Raw genomic sequence first — 15,095 nt, forward strand, 5'->3', positions numbered from 1 at the left:
TGGAATTTAGGGTTAGGGTTAGGGTTAGGTTTACGGGTTGGTGTTACGTTTATGTTTAGAGGTTAGCGTTTGGTTTAGGGTTTCGGTTAGGGTTTGGGTTAGAGTTCAAATTGAGGGTAAGTGTTATGGTTAGAGTTTAGATTTAATGTTACGTAAGTGTTAGGTTTAGGGTTCGGGTGAGGTTTAGGGTTAGGGTTAGTTTTAGGGTTAGAAGTAGAGGTTAGCTTTAGGTTTAGTGATAGAGTTTGTGATTGGCTTTAGGTTTAGGGTTAGGATGAGACTTAGATGTTATTTTTAGGGTCATGGTTAGGGTTAGGGTTAAAGCTTAGGTTTAGGGTTAGGGTTAGCGTTAGAGTTAGGTATAGGGTTAGTGTTAGGGATAGGCTTAGGCTTAGGGTTATGGTTAGGAATAGGATTACATTTAGGTTAGGGTTTGGGTTTGCCTTAGGGTTAGCATTAGAATCTAGGGTTAGTGTTAGGTTTAGGGTTAGGAATAGGTTTAGTGTTAGGGTTAGTGTTAGAGGTTAGGGTTAGGATTAGAATTCTGGGTTAATGTTATGTTTAGTTTTAGGAACTAGGTGTTAGGGATAGGGTAAGGTTTATGGTTAGGTTATGGTTAGGTTAGGGTTAGGATTAGGTTTAGTGTTATGCGTTAGGGTTACGGTTAGGGTTAGGATTAGAATTTAGTTTTAGGGTTAGGGTTAGTTTTACGTGTTAGGGTTAGGGTTATGTTTATGGTTAGAGGTTAGCGTTAGGTTTATGGTTACGGTTAGGGTTATTTTTAGGGTTAGGGTTAAGTTTACACTTAGTGTTAGGGTTATGATTAAGGTTAGGGTTAGGGGTTAAGTGTTAGGGAGAGGGTTAAGGTTAGGCTTGGGTTATGGTTAGTGTTTGGGTTACAATTAATTTTAGGGTTAGGGTTAGGGTTAGGTTTAGGGTTAGGGTTAGGTTTAGGTTTAGGGTTAGTTTAAGAGTTAGAGTTAGGGTTAGGGTTAGGTGTTAGGTGTCAGCCATAGGGTTATGGTTAGGGTTCGGTTTAGGGTTCGGTTTAGGGTTAGGGTTAGGGTTAGGGATACTGTTAGGGTTAGGATTAGTGTTTAGGGTTATTTTAATGTTAGGGGTAGGTTCAGTTTTTGGGTTAGTGTTAGTGTTAGGGTTAGAAGTTAGGTTTAGTGTTAGGGTTAGTGTTAGCGTTAGTGTTAGAGTTTAGCGTTTGCTGTAGGGTTAGAGATAGGGTTATGGTTAGCGTTATGCTTAGAGGTTATGCTTAGGGTTAGGGTTATTGTTAAAGGTTAAGTTCAGGTTTATCGTTAGGTTTAAGTTTAGGGTTACAGTTAGAGTTTAGGGTTAGTTTTAAGGTTATGGTTAGGGTTAGGGGTATGGTTAGATGTTAGGTTTTGTTTTAGGGTTACAGTTAGGGTTACTGTTAGGTTTAGTATTAGTGTTAGGGTTATGTTTAGAGTTAGGGTTATGGTTAGGGTTAGGCTTAGGGTTATGATTAGTTTTAGGGTTACAATTAGGTTAACGTTAGGGTTAGGGTTAGGATTTCTGTTATATTTAGTCTTAGGTATAGGGTTAGGTTTAGTGGTAGGTTTATGGTTTAGGTGTTACTGATTGGGTTATGGGTTAGGGAGAGTGTTAGGGATAGGGTTAGGGTTATTGTTAGAGTTAGGGTTATGGTTATGATTAGGGTTAGGTTCAAGGTTAGGGTTAGGGTTAGGGATAGGATTAGGGTTATGTTTACTCTTAGTGTTAGGGTTATGATTAAGCTTAGGGTTAAGAGTTAGGTGTTAGGGAGTGGGTTATGGTTAGGCTTTGGGTTACGGTTAGGTTTAGGGTTATGATTAGCTTTAGGGTAGGGTTAGGTTTAAGGGTTAGTTTTTTTAGTTTGTGTTAGGATTAGGGTTAGGAGTTAGGTGTTAGAGACAGGTTTAGGGTTAGGGTTATATTTAGGGTTCGGTTTAGCATTAGGGTTATGGTTAGGGATAGTGTTAGTGTTAGGGTTAGGGATTAGTGTTAGGGTTAGGGTTAGGGTTATTGTTAGGGTTAAAGCTTAGGTTGAGGGTTAGGTTTAGGGGTAGGGTTCGGTTAAGAATGTGCTAAGCTTTAGGATTAGGTTTAGTGGTTAGTTTTAAGTTTAGGTTACGGTTAGGTTTAGAGATTAATGTTAGGGTTAGGGTTAGGGTTAGTGTTAGTGTTAGGGTTATGTTTAGAGTTAGGGTTATGGTTAGGGTTAGGCTTAGGGTTATGATTAGTGTTAGGGTTACAATTAGGTTATCATTATTGTTAGGGTTAGGGTTAGGATTTGCGTTAGATTTAGTGTTAGGGTTAGGGTTAGGTTTAGGTGTTAGGTGTTTGGGATAGGGTTATGGGTTAGAGTTATTGTTAGGGTTAGGGCTAGGGTTACGGTTACGGTAAGAGTTAGGATTATGGTTATGGTTAGATGTAGGCGTTAAGTTTATAGTTAATATTAGGGTTTGGGTTAGAGTTAAAGCTTATGGTTAGGTTTATTTTTATAGTTAGAGTTTAGGGTTAGTGTTAGGTTAAGGGTTAGGTTTAGGGTTAGGGTTAGTGTTAGTGTTAGGGTTAGGGTTTCACTTAGTGTTAGGGTTATGATTAAGTTTAGGGTTGTGTTAGGTGTTAGGGAGAGTGTTAGGTTTAGGCTTTGGGTTTCGGTTAGGTTTAGGGTTACAATTAGGTTTAGGGTTAGAGTTAGATTTAGGGTTAGGGTAAGGGTTAGGATTAGGGTTACGTTTGGGGTTAGGTTTAGAGTTAAGGTTAGGGTTACTCTTAGGGATTAGGTGTTAGCAATAGGGTTAGGGTTAGGGTTAGGTTTAGGGTTCGGTTTAGGGTTAGGGTTAGGGTTAGGGATAGTGTTAGGGTTAGGGTTTAGGGTTAGGGTTACGGTTAGGTTTAGGTTTAGTTTAAGGGTTAGTTTTAGGTTTAGGGTTAGGTTTAGTGTTAGGGTTAGAAGATTGGTTTACTGTTAGGGTGAATGTTAAGTTATCATTAGAGGTTAGCGTTTGGTTTATGGTTAGAATTAGGGTTAGGTTTAGGGTTAGTTTTAGGCTTAAAGGTTTTGGTTAGTGTTAGGGTTATGGTTAGGGTTGTAGCTTACATTTAGGTTTACATTTAGGGTTACGGTTAGAGTTTAGGATTAGGTTTCAGGTTATGGTTAGGGTTAGGGTTATGGTTAGAAGTTAGCTTTTGGTTTAGGGTTAGAGTTAGTGTTAGTGTTAGGCTTAGATGTTATGGTCATGGTGAAGTTTAGGTTTAGGGTTAGGGCTAAAGCTTAGGTTCAGGGTTAGGGCTAGGTTTAGGGTTAGGATTAGGGATATGGTAAGGGTAAGGATTAGGTTAGTGGATAGTTTTAGTGTTAGGGTTATGTTTAGGCTTAAGATTAGGTTTAGATGTTAGTGTTAGTGTTAGGTTAGGGTTAGGGTTAGTGTGAGTGTTAGGGTTATGTTTAGAGTTAGGGTTAGTGTTAGGGTTAGGCTTGGGGTTATGGTTAGTGTTAGGGTAATTAATTGGGTTAGTATTAATGTTAGGGTTATTGTTAGTTTTTGCGTTAGATTTAGTGTTAGGTTTAGGGTTACTGTAAGGATTAGGTTTAATTGTTAGCTGTTAGGTATAGTGTTATATGTTAGGGTATTGTTAGGGTTAGTGTTAGGGTAAGGGTTAGGGTTAGGTTTAGAATTAAGGTTAGGGTTAGAGTTAGGGTTAGGGTTATGCTATTGGTTTGGGTTAGGTTTAGGGTTAGGTATTACAGTCATGCTTAGGGTTAGTTTAAGTGTTAGGGTTAGAGTTAGATTTAGGGTAAGGGATTAATGTTAGGTCTTTGTTAGGGTTATGGTTAGGGTTAGGGTTAGGATTAGAAGATAGGGTTAGTGATACGGTTAGGGATATGGTTACGTTTAGGGTTAGGGTTAGTGTTAGGGTTATGGTTAGGGGTTAGCTGTTGTGGAGAGAGTAAAGGTTAGGCTTCCGTTTATGGTTAGGGTTAGTGTTACAGTTAGGTTTAGAGTTAGGCTTAGGCTTATGGTTAGTGTTAGGGTTAGGTTTAGTGTTAGTTTTAGGTTTAGATTTAGTGTTAGGTTTAGGGCTTAGGTGTTAGGGATAGGTTTAGGGTTAGTGTTAGGATTAGGTTTACGGTTAGGCTTAGTGTTAGGGATAATGTTAGGTTTATGGTTAGGGGTTAGGTGTTGTGGAGAGAGTAAAGGTTAGGCTTCGGTTTATGGTTAGGGTTAGTGTTACGATTAAGTTTAGAGTGAGGCTTAGGCTTATGGTTAGTGTTAGGGTTAGGTTTAGTGTTAGTTTTAGGTTTAGATTTAGTGTTAGGTTTAGGGCTTAGGTGTTAGGGATAGGTTTAGGGTTAGGGTTAGTGTTAGGGTTAGGTTTACGGTTAGGCTTAGTGTTAGGGATAATGTTAGGTTTCGGGTTAGGGTTTAGGGTTAGTGTTAGAGTTAGGGTTAGGCTTACAGTTAAGCTTGGGGTTACGGTTAGATTTAGAGTTAAGTTGAGGTTAGGGTTACGTTTAGGGTTATGTTTAGTGCTAGGTTTAGTGTTTTGATTAGTGTTAGGGTTAGGGATAGGGTAAGGGTTAGGATTAGGATTAGTTGTTAGGTTTAGAATTATGTTTACGTTTAGGGATAGGTTCATGTTTAGAAATTAGTGTTAGGGTTAGTGTTAGTGTTACGTTTAGTGTTAGGGTTAGGTTTACGTTTCGAGTTAGGTTTAGGTTAAGGGTTATGGTTTGGGTCAGTGTTAGGTATAGGGCTACGGCTAGGCTTTGGTTCCTGTAAGGGTTAGGGTTACAATTAGGTTAGTGTTAGCGTTAGGGTTAGGGTTAGGGTTAGCGTTAGGGTTACAGGTTAGGTGTTAGGGATAGGGTTAGTGTTAGGGTAGGGTTAGAGTTAGGTTTACAGTTAGGGTTAGGTTTAGGATTAGTGTTAGACCTTAATTTGAGGGGTTAGGCTTAGGGTTAGTGGTAGTGTTAGTGATAGGGTTATGCTTATGGTCAGTGTGATGGTTAGAGGTTAGTGTTAGGTTTAGTGATAGAGTTTGTCGTTAGGGTTAGGGTTAGGGTGAGGTTTAGAAGTTATTTTTAGGGTTATGGTAAGGGTTAGGGTTAAAGGTTAGGTTGAGTGTTAGGGTTCGCATGAGGGTTAGGGATAGCGTTAGTGTTAGGGTTAGGGCTAGGCTTAGGGTTATGGTTAGGGTTAGTATTACATTTAGGTTAGGGATAGGATTAGGGTTAGGGTTAGGTTTAGAATTTAGGGTTAGTGTTAGCTTTAGGGTTAGGTTTAGGGATAGGTTTAGTGTTAGGGTTAGTTTTATAGGTTAGTGTTAGTGTTAGGGTTAGGGTTAGGGTTAGAATTAGAATTTTGGGTGAGGGTTAGCGTTAGGGTTAGGTTTAGGGGTTAGGTGTTAGGCATAGGGTAATTGTTTAGCTTAGGTTTAGGGTTAGGTTATGGTTAGGGTTAGGCTTAGGGTTATGGTTAGGGTTAGGATTAGAATTTAGGGTTAGGGTTAGGTTTCCCGTTATTGTTAGAGGTTAGCATTACGTTTAGGGTTAGGGTTAGGGTTAGGGCTAGGTTTAAGGTTTGGGTTAGAGTTAAAGGTTTGGGTTAGGGTTAGGGTTACAGTTAGAGTTTAGGGTTAGTGTTATGGTAAGTGTTTGGTTTAGGGTTAGTGTTATGTTTAGGGTTAGAGTTTAGGGTTATGGTTTGATTTAGGGTTAGGGTTGTTGTTAGTGTTAGGGTTAGGTTTACGCTTATTGTTAGGGTTATGATTAAGGTTAGTGTTAGAGGTTAGGTGTTAGGGAGAGTGTTAAGTTTAGGCTTTTGGTTACGATTAGGTTTAGAGTTAGGGTTAGGTTTAGCTTTAGGGTTAGTTTTAGATTTAGGCTTAGGGTTAGGGTTACGTGCTAGGTGTTAGTGATAGGGTTACGTTTAGGGTTAGATTTAGGGTTCAGTTTAGGGTTAGGTTAGGGTTAAGGATAGTGTTAGGGTGAGGTTTAGGTTTAGGGTTAGGGATAGTGTTAGGGATAGAAGTCAGATTTAGTGTTAGTGTTAGGGTTAGTGTTGGTGTTAGGGTTAGGCTGAGAGGTTAGGTTGTGGTTTAGGGTTAGAGTTAGGGTTAGTGTTAGGATTAATGTTAGGCTTAGAGGTTATGGTTATCGTTAGTGTTAGGGTTAGGGTTAAATCTTAGTTTCAGGGTTAGGGTTAGCGTTCCGTTAGGTATATGCTAAGGGTTAGGATTAAGTTTAGTGCTTAGTTTTAGGGTTAGGTTACCAGTAAGGTCAAGGTTAAAGTTAGGGTTAGGGTTAGTGTGAGATTTAGGGTTATGGTTAGAGGTAGGCTTAGGCTTATGGTTATGGTTATGGTTAGGGTTACCATTAGGTTAGCATTAGGGTTAGGTTTAGGGTTTGTGTTAGTTTTAGTGTTAGGGTTAGGGTTAGGTTAGGTTTTGGGGTTAGGTGTTAGAGATAGTATTATGGGCTAGGTTTAGTGTTAGGGTTAGGGTTAGGGTTATGGTTAGAGTTAGGGTTACGGTTATGGTTAGAATTTAGCTTTAGGTTTTGGGTTAGGGTTAGGGTTAGTGTTATGGTTTGGGTTATAGTTAAAGGTTAGGGTTAGGTTTAGCTTTACAGTTAGAGTTTAGGGTTAGTTTTAGCATAAGGGTTAGGTTTAGAGTTAGGTTTAGATTTAGTGTTAGAGTATAGTGTTATGGTTCGGCTTAGGGTTAGGATTAGGGTTATTGTTAGGGTTATGGTTAGAGTTTAGAATTAGGTTTAAGGTTATGGTTAGGTTTTGCGTTAGGGTTATGTTTAGAGGTTAGCTTTTGGTTTAGGGTTAGAGTTAGGGTTAGTTTTAGGCTTGGATGTTATGGTTAGTGTTAAGTTTATTGTTAGGGTTAGGGCTAAAGCTTAGTTTCAGGGTTCGGGCTAGGATTAGGGTTATGGTTAGGGATATGGTAAGGGTTAGGATTAGGTTAGTGGATAGTTTTAGGGTTATGGTTACGGTTAGGCTTAGGATTAGGTTTAGATGTTAGTGTTAGTGTTAGCTTAGGGTTAGGGTTAGTGTGAGGGTTAGGGTTAGGTGTAGAGTTAGGGTTAGTGTTAGGGTTAGGCTTGGGGTGATGGTTAGTGTTAGTGTTATAATTGGGTTAGTATTAATGTTAGGGTTAGTGTTAGGATTTCGTTAGATTTAGTGTTAGGTTTAGGGTTACTGTAAGGGTTAGGTTTAATTGTTAGGTTTTAGTTATAGTGTTATGTGTTAGGGTTAGGGTTAGGGTTAGGGTTAGAGTTAAGATTAGGGTTAGAGTTAGGGGTAGGGTTATGCTAGGGTTAGGGTTAGGGTTAGGTATTGCAGTCAGTCTTAGGGTTAGTTTAATGGTTATGGTTAGAGTTAGATTTAGTGTAAGGGATTAATGTTAGGTCTGTGATAGGGTTATGGTTATGATTAGGGCTAGGGTTAGGATTAGAAGATAGGGTTAGGGGTTGGGTTAGGGATATGGTTACGTTTAGTGTTAGGTTTAGTGTTAGGGTTATGTTTAGGGGTTAGATGTTACGGAGAGAGTAAAGGTTAGGCTTCGTTTTAAGGTTAGCGTTAGTGTTACTATTAGGTTTAGTGTTAGGCTTAGGGTTATGGTTAGTGTTAGGGTTAGGTTTAGCGTTAGTTTTAGGTTTAGATTTAGTGTTAGGTTTAGGGGTTAGGTGTTAGAGATAGGTTTCGGGTTAGGGTTAGTGTTAAGGTTAGTTTTATGGTTAGGGTTAGTTTTAGGGATAGTGTTAGGTTTTAGGGTTAGTGTTAGGGTTAGGGTTAGGATTAGCTATAGCATTAGGGTTAGGTTTAGGGTTATAGTTAAACTTGGGGTTAGGGTTACGGTTAGAGTTACGTGGAGTTTAGGGTTAGGTTTAGAGTTATGTTTAGGGCTAGGTTTAGGGTTTTGGTTAGCATTAGGGTTAGGATTAAGATTAAAAGTTAGATTTAGGGTTAGGTTTTTGATTAGGAGTTGGTTCAGGTTTAGAAGTTAGTGTTAGGGTTAGTGTTAGTGTTAGGTATAGTGTTAAGGTTAGGTTTAGGTTTAGAGTTAGGTTTGGGTTTAGGGTTATGGTTTGGGTCATTGTTAGGTATAGGGTTACGGCTAGGCTTCGGGTTACTGTAAGGGTTAGGGATACGATTAGGTTAGTGTTAGCATTAGGGTTAGGTTTAGGGTTATGATTAGGGTTAGAGATTATGGTTACTCTTAGGGTTATGGTTAGGGTTAGTGTTACTGTTAGGGTAAGAGTTTAGCCTTAGTGTTAGGGTTAGGGTTAGGTTTAGGTTTACACTTAGGGTTAGAAGTTAGGATAAGTGTTAGGGTTAGTGTTTGGGTTAGGGTTAAGGTTAGGGTTAGTGTTCGGTTTAGGCTTACGATTTAGTGTTAGTGTTAGATTTAGGGTTATGGTTAGGCTTCGGGTTACCGTTCGGGTTAGGATTACAATTAGGTTTAGGGTTAGGCTTAGGGAAGGGTTACGGTTAGGGTTAGGTTTAGTGTTAGTTTTAGAGTTAGGTCTAGCATTATGGTTAGGCTTAGGTGTTAGGGGTAGGGTTAGGGTTAGGGTAGGTTTAGAGTTAGGTTTACTGTCAGGGTTAGGTTTAGGATCATAGTTAGGGCTTAATTTGAGGAGTTAGGCTTAGTGTTAGTATTAGGGTTAAGGTTAGGTTTAGGGTTATGCTTATGGACAGTGTGATGGTTAGAGGTTAGTGTTAGGTTTAGTGATAGAGTTTGTGATTAGGGTTAGGGTTAGGGTGATGTTTAGAAGTTATTTTTAGGGTTTTGGTAAGGGTTAGGGTTAAAGCTTAGGTTTAGGGTTAGGGTTAGCGTGAGGTTTAGGGATAGGGTTAGTGTTAAAGTTAGTGTTAGGCTTAGGGTTATGGTTAGGGTTAGGATTACATTTAGGTTAAGGTTAAGGTTATCTTTAGAATTTAGGGTTAGTGTTAGTTTTAGGGTTAGGTTTAGGGATAGGTTTAGGGCTAGGGTTAGTTTTAGAGGTTAGTGTTAGGGCTAGAGTTAGGGTTAGGGTTAGGATTAGAATTTTGGGTGAGGGTTAGTGTTAGGTTTAGGGGTTAGGTGTTAGGGATAGGGCAAAGGTTAAGCTTAGGTTTAGGGTTAGGTTACGGTTAGAGTTAGGTTTAGGGTTATGGTTAGGGTTAGGATTAGGTTTCCGGTTATTGTTAGAGGTTAACGTTAGGTTTAGGGTTAGGGTTAGGGTTAGGGTTAGGGCTAGGTTTAGGGTTTGGGTTAGAGTTAAAGATTTGGGTTAGGGTTAGGGTTACGGTTAGAGTTTAGGGTTAGTGTTATGGTAAGTGTTTGGTTTAGGGTAAGGGTTATGTTTAGGGTTAGAGTTTAGGGTTATGGTTCGATTTAGGTTTAGGGTTATTGTTAGTGTTAGGTTTAGGTTTACGCTTAGGGTTATGATTAAGTTTAGTGTTAGGGGTTAGTTGTTAGGGAGAGTTTTAAGGTTAGGCTTTAGGTTATGATTAGGTTTAGAGTTAGGGTTATGGTTACGTTTAGGTTTATGGTTAGTTTTAGAAAAAAGCTTAGGGTTCGGGTTAAGTGTTAGGTGTTAGCCATAGGGTTATGTTTAGTGTTTGGTTTAGGGTTCGGTTTAGGGTTAGGTTTAGGTTTAAGGATAGTGTTAGGGTTAGGTTTAGATTTAGGGTTAGGGTTTAGTCTTAGGGTTAGAAGTTCGGTTTAATGTTAGGGTTAGGCTTAGTGTTAGTGTTAGTGTTAGGCTTAGAAGTTAGGTTGTGGTTTACGCTTAGATTTAGGGTTAGTGTTAGGTTTAATGTTAGGCTTAGAGGTTATCATTATGGTTATGGTTCAGGTTAGGGTTAAAGCTTAGTTTCAGGGTTAGGGTTAGGGGTAGGGATTGGTTAGTTATATGCTAAGGGTTAGGATTAGGATTAGTGGTTTGTTTTAGGGTTAGGGTTACCATTAGGGTTAGGGTTAGGTTTAGGGTTAGGTTTAGGTTTAGGTTGAGTGTTAGTTTGAGGTTTAGGGTTAGGGTTAGAGTTAGGGTTATGGTGATGGTTATGGTTAGGGTTAGGGTTAGGATTTGGGTTAGATGTTAGGGATAATTTTAGGGTTAGGATTAGGGTTAGGCTTAGGCTTAGGTTTAGTGTTAGGTTTAGGGTTTTTGTTAGCGTTAGGGTTAGTTTTAGTGTTAGGGTTAGGTTAGGGTTAGTGTTAGGGTTAGGGTTAGGGTTAGAGGTTAGTCTTATGGTAATGGTTACTCTTAGGCTTAGAGTTTAGGGTTAGTGTTTTGGTTTTGGTAAAGGTTAGGGTTAATGTTAGCTTTAGGTTTAGGGTTAGGATTAGAGTTATGGTTTAGTATTAGCATTAGGGTTATCATTAGGATTAGGGTTCGAATTAGGGTTAGGGTTAAGTTTAGCGTTAGGTTTGAGTTTAGGGATAGGGTTAGGGTTAGGGATAGTGTTAGGGTTAGGGTTATGGTTTAGTGTTAGGGTTATGGTTATGATTAGGTTTAGGGTTAGGTTTAGAGGTTAGGGTTAGGTTTAGGGTTACTGTTAGAGTTAGGGTTATGCTTCCAGTTTAGGGTTAGGTTTAGTGGTAGGTTTACGATTACTGTTAGGGTTAGGATTATGGTTAGATGTTAGCATTAGATTTAGGTTTAGGGCTAGGTTTAGGGTTAGGGATAAGTTTAGGGATAGGGTTAGGCTTAGAGATTAGGTTTAGTTTTAGTGTTAGGGTTAGAGGTTATGTTTAGGATTAGTGTTAGTGTTATGTGTAGGGTTAGGGCTTAATTTTAACATTAGGGTTAAGGTTAGGGTTAGGATTAGGGATAAGGTGAGGTTTAGTTTTAGGGCTTAGGGTTAGGCTTTGTGTTACAAGTTAGGCTTAGGGTTAAGGTTATCTTTAGAGGTTAGCGTTCAGATTAGGGTTGGAGTTCGGGTTAGGGTTAGGGTTAATGTTAGGCTTAGAGGTGATGCTTAGGGTTAGGGTTAGTCTTAGGGTTAAAGCTTTGGTTCAAGGTTAGGTTTAGGGCTAGGGTTGTGGTTAGGGATACGGTAAGCGTTACGATTATGGTTAGTGGTTAGGATTTGAGTTAGGATTACAGGTAGTGTTAGGGTTAGGTTTAGAGGTTAGTGTTACTGTTAGGGTTAGGGTTAGCTATTAGGGTTAGTGCTAGGCTTAGAGTTAGGGTTAGGTTTAGGGTAAGGCTTAGGTTTATGGTTTTGATTAGGGTTATAATTAGGTTAGGGTTAGGGTTACGTTTAGTGTTTGCATTAGATTTAGGGTTAGGGTTAGGTTTAGTGGTTAGGTGTTAGGGATAGTGTTTTGTTATCGTTAGGGTTATGGTTAGATTTAGGGTTAGGGTTAGGTTTAAGGTTAGATTTAGTATTAGATTTTAGAGTTAGGGTTATGTTTAGTTTTAGGTGTAGGGGTTAGGTGTTAAGGATAGGGTTACACGTTAGGGTCAGGGTTAGGGTTAGGGTTAGGTTTAGGGCCAGGGTCGGGGTTTGGGTTAGGGTTACGACTAGGGTAGCGTTTAGGGTTAGGGTTAGGGTTAGGTTTAGTGTTATGCTTAGGGATAGGGTTAGGTTGAGGTTTAGGTTAAGGGTTAGTGTTATCGTTAAAAGTTAGGTTTAGTGTTAGGTTTATGGTTAGAGATAGGGATAGGTTTAGTGATAAGGTTAGTGTTAGAGCTTAGGGTTAGTGTTAGGGTTAGGGTTATGGTTAGATTTAGGGTTAGGGTTAGGTTTAAGGTTAGGTTTAGTATTAGATTTTAGAGTTAGGGTTATGTTTAGTGTTAGGTGTAGGGGTTAGGTGTTAAGGATAGGGTTACACGTTAGGGTCAGGGTTAGGGTTAGGGTTAGGTTTAGGGCCAGGGTCGAGGTTTGGGTTAGGGTTATGACTAGGGTAGCATTTAGGGTTAGGGTTAGGGTTAGGTTTAGTGTTATGCTTAGGGATAGGGTTAGGTTGAGGTTTAGGTTAAGGGTTAGTGTTATCGTTAAAAGTTAGGTTTAGTGTTAGGTTTATGGTTAGAGTTAGGGATAGGTTTAGTGATAAGGTTAGTGTTAGAGCTTAGGGTTAGTGTTAGGGTTAGGGTTAGGCTTAGGGTTAGGGTTAGGGTTAGAGGTATGGTTTAGGTTTAGGGTTAGGGTTAGGGTTAGGGTGAGGGTATGGTTAGGGTTAAATTTAGGGTTATGCTAGGGTTAAGGTTCGGGTTAGGGTTAGCTATTACAGTCAGGGTTAGTGTTAGTTTAAGTGGTAGGTTTTGGGTTAGGGTAAGGGATTAATGTTAGTTTTAGGATTAGGGTACGGGTTATGGTTACGTTTAGGATTCGGGTTAGTCTTAGTGTTAGGGTTAGGGGTTAGACGTTAGGGAGAGGGTTAAGGTTAGGATTCAGTTTACGGTTAGGGCTAGTGTTACGATTTGGTTTAAGGATAGGCTTAGGGTTAGGGTTAGGGTGAGGTCTAGTGTTAGTTTTAGGGTTAGGGTTAGTGTTAGTGTTAGCGGTTAGGTGTTATAGGTTTATGGTTAGGGTTCGGGTTAGGGATAGTGTTAGGTTGACAGTTAGGGTTTAGAGTAAGTGTTATGGTTCGGTTTATGGTTAGGATTATGGTTAGGCTTCGTGCTACGGTTTGGGTTAAGGTTATGATTAGGTTAGGGTTAGGTTTAGGGTTAGTTTTAGGTTAGGGTTAGGGTTAGATGTTAGAGATTGGCTTTGTTAGGTTTAATGTTAGTGTTACGGTTAGATTTTAGGGTTAGGTTTAGTGTTAGGGTTAGTGGTTAGCCTTAGGTTTGTTTTGGGGTTAGTGTTAAAGATTAGGTTTAGAGTTAGGGTTCGGGTTAAAGTTAGGTATATGGTTAGGGTTAGTGTTAGGAATTGGGTAAGGGTTAGGGTTAGGGTTATTGTTAGAGGTTAGTGTTAGGTTTAATGATAGAGCTTGGGGTTCGGGTTCGGGTTAGGGTTAGGCTTAGAGGTTATGGTTATGGTTATGGTTAGGGTTATCTTTAAAGCTTAGGTTTATAGTTAGGGTTAGCTTTAGGGTTAGGGATAGGGTAAGCATTATTATTGGGGTTAATCGTTATGTTTAGTGTTAGGTTTTGGTTATGGTTAGGGTTAGGTTTAGACGTTAGTGTTAGGATTAGGGTTAGTGTTATGTTTAGTGTTAGGTTTTGGGTTAGGTTTAGAGTTAGGTTTAGGTGTAAGGTTAGGGTTAGGATTATGGTTAGGTTTAGGGGATAGGGTTACGCATAGGCTCCGGGTTATGGTTAGAGTTAGGGTTATGATTAGGTTAGGGTTAGGTTTAGGTTTGGGTTAGCATTAGGGTTACGGTTAGGTTTAGGATTTGGATTAGGATTCTGTTAGGGTTAGGTTTAGGGGTTAGGTATTAGGGATAGGGTTAGGTTTAGCCTTCGTGTTACGGTTAGGGTTATGGTTATGATGAGGTTAGGGTTAAGGTTAGGGTTAGTGTTAGAGTTAGTGTTAGGGTTAGGGTTAGTGCTAGGTTTAGAGGTTAGTGGTAGTGTTAGGGTTAGGGTTAGGGTTAGTGTTACAGTTTGAGTTTAGGTTTCTTGATAAGGTTGGGGTTAGGGTTAGGGTTATCTTTAGGGTTTGGTTTATGGTTATGGTTAGGGTTACGTTTAGGTATTGTTAGAAGTTAGCATTTGGTTTAGAGTTAGAGTTAGGGTTTGGTTACACTTAAAGTTGATGGTTCAAGTTAGGGTTAGGCTTAGGGTTAAATCATAGGTTCAGGTTTAGGTTTAGGGTTACGGTATGGTTTAGGGATAGGAAAGTGTTAGGATTAGTGTTAGTGGTTAGGTTTAGGGTTAGAATTATGGTTAGTGTTAGGGTTTGGTTTAGAGGTTAGTGTTAGTGTTAGGGTTAGGCTTAGACTTAGGTTTAGGGTTAGGTTTAGGGTTAGGCTTAGGGTTAGGGTTAGGGTTAGCATTACAGTTAGGTTAGGGTTGGGGTTAGTGTTAGGGTTACGTTTAGGGTTTGCATAAGATTTATAGTTAGGGTTGCGTATAGGGTTAGAGATAGGTTTAGGGGTTAGGTGTTAAGGATACAGTTATGGTTATGGATAGGGATAGTGTTACGTTTAGGGTTAGGTTTAGGTTTAGGGTTAGTGTTAGGGTTATGGTTAAGATTAGAATTTAGGTTCAACTTTAGGGTTAGATTTACAGTTAGGGTTAGGGATAGGTTTAGGTTTAGGGTTAGCTTTAGGGTTAGAATTAGAATTTTGGGTTTGGGTTAAGTTTAGGTGTAGGGGTAAAGTTTTGGCGATAGGGTTATGGGTTAGGGTTTAGTGTTAGGGTTAGGGTTATGGTGAGGGTAGCGTTTATGGTTAGGGCTAGGGTTAGTGTTGTGGTTAGGGTTATTGTTAGGTTAGGGTTAGTATTAGGGTTAGTGTTAAATATTTAGGATTAGTGTTAAGGTTACAGGTTAGGATTAGGTTTAGGTTTAGGGTTATGGTTAGGGTTTGGGTTCTGGTTAGGTTAGGGTTAGAGGTTAGGCTTATGGTTATGGTTACTGTTAGGCTTCTAGATTAGGGTTAGTTTTAGCGTTACGGTAAAGGTTAGGGTTATTGTTAGTGTTAGGGTTATGGTTAGGGTGAGAGGTATGGGTTAGGGTTAGCATTATGGTTATCATTAGGATTAGGGTTCGGATTAGGCTTAGGGTTGTTTAGGGTTTGGTTTGGGTTTAGGGATAGGGTTAGGGTTAGGGATAGTGTTAGGGTTAGGGTTCGGGTTTACTGTTAGTGTTATGGATAAGGGTTATGTTTAGGGTTAGTGTTAGAGGTGTGGGTTAGGTTTAGGGTTAAGTTTAGTGTTAGGATTATGGTTTGAGTTTAGGGTTACGGTTAGCATTAGGTTTACGGTTACTGTTAGGGTTACGATTATGGTTAGAAGTTAGTGTTAAATTTAGGGTTAGGGTTAGGTTTAGGGTTAGGGATAGGGTTAGGGTTATGGTTAGGGTTAGTCTTAGAGTTTAGGGTTAGGGTTAGGTTTAGTGTTAGTTTTAAGATTAGCTTTAGCATTAGGGTTAGGGTTAGGTTTTAGGGATATGTTTACA

The sequence above is a fragment of the Cavia porcellus genome, unplaced genomic scaffold (assembly GCF_034190915.1).
Source record: "Cavia porcellus strain 051 isolate PalLab524CR breed Dunkin Hartley unplaced genomic scaffold, mCavPor4.1 scaffold_35, whole genome shotgun sequence".
In the NCBI taxonomy this organism is placed as follows: domain Eukaryota; kingdom Metazoa; phylum Chordata; class Mammalia; order Rodentia; family Caviidae; genus Cavia; species Cavia porcellus.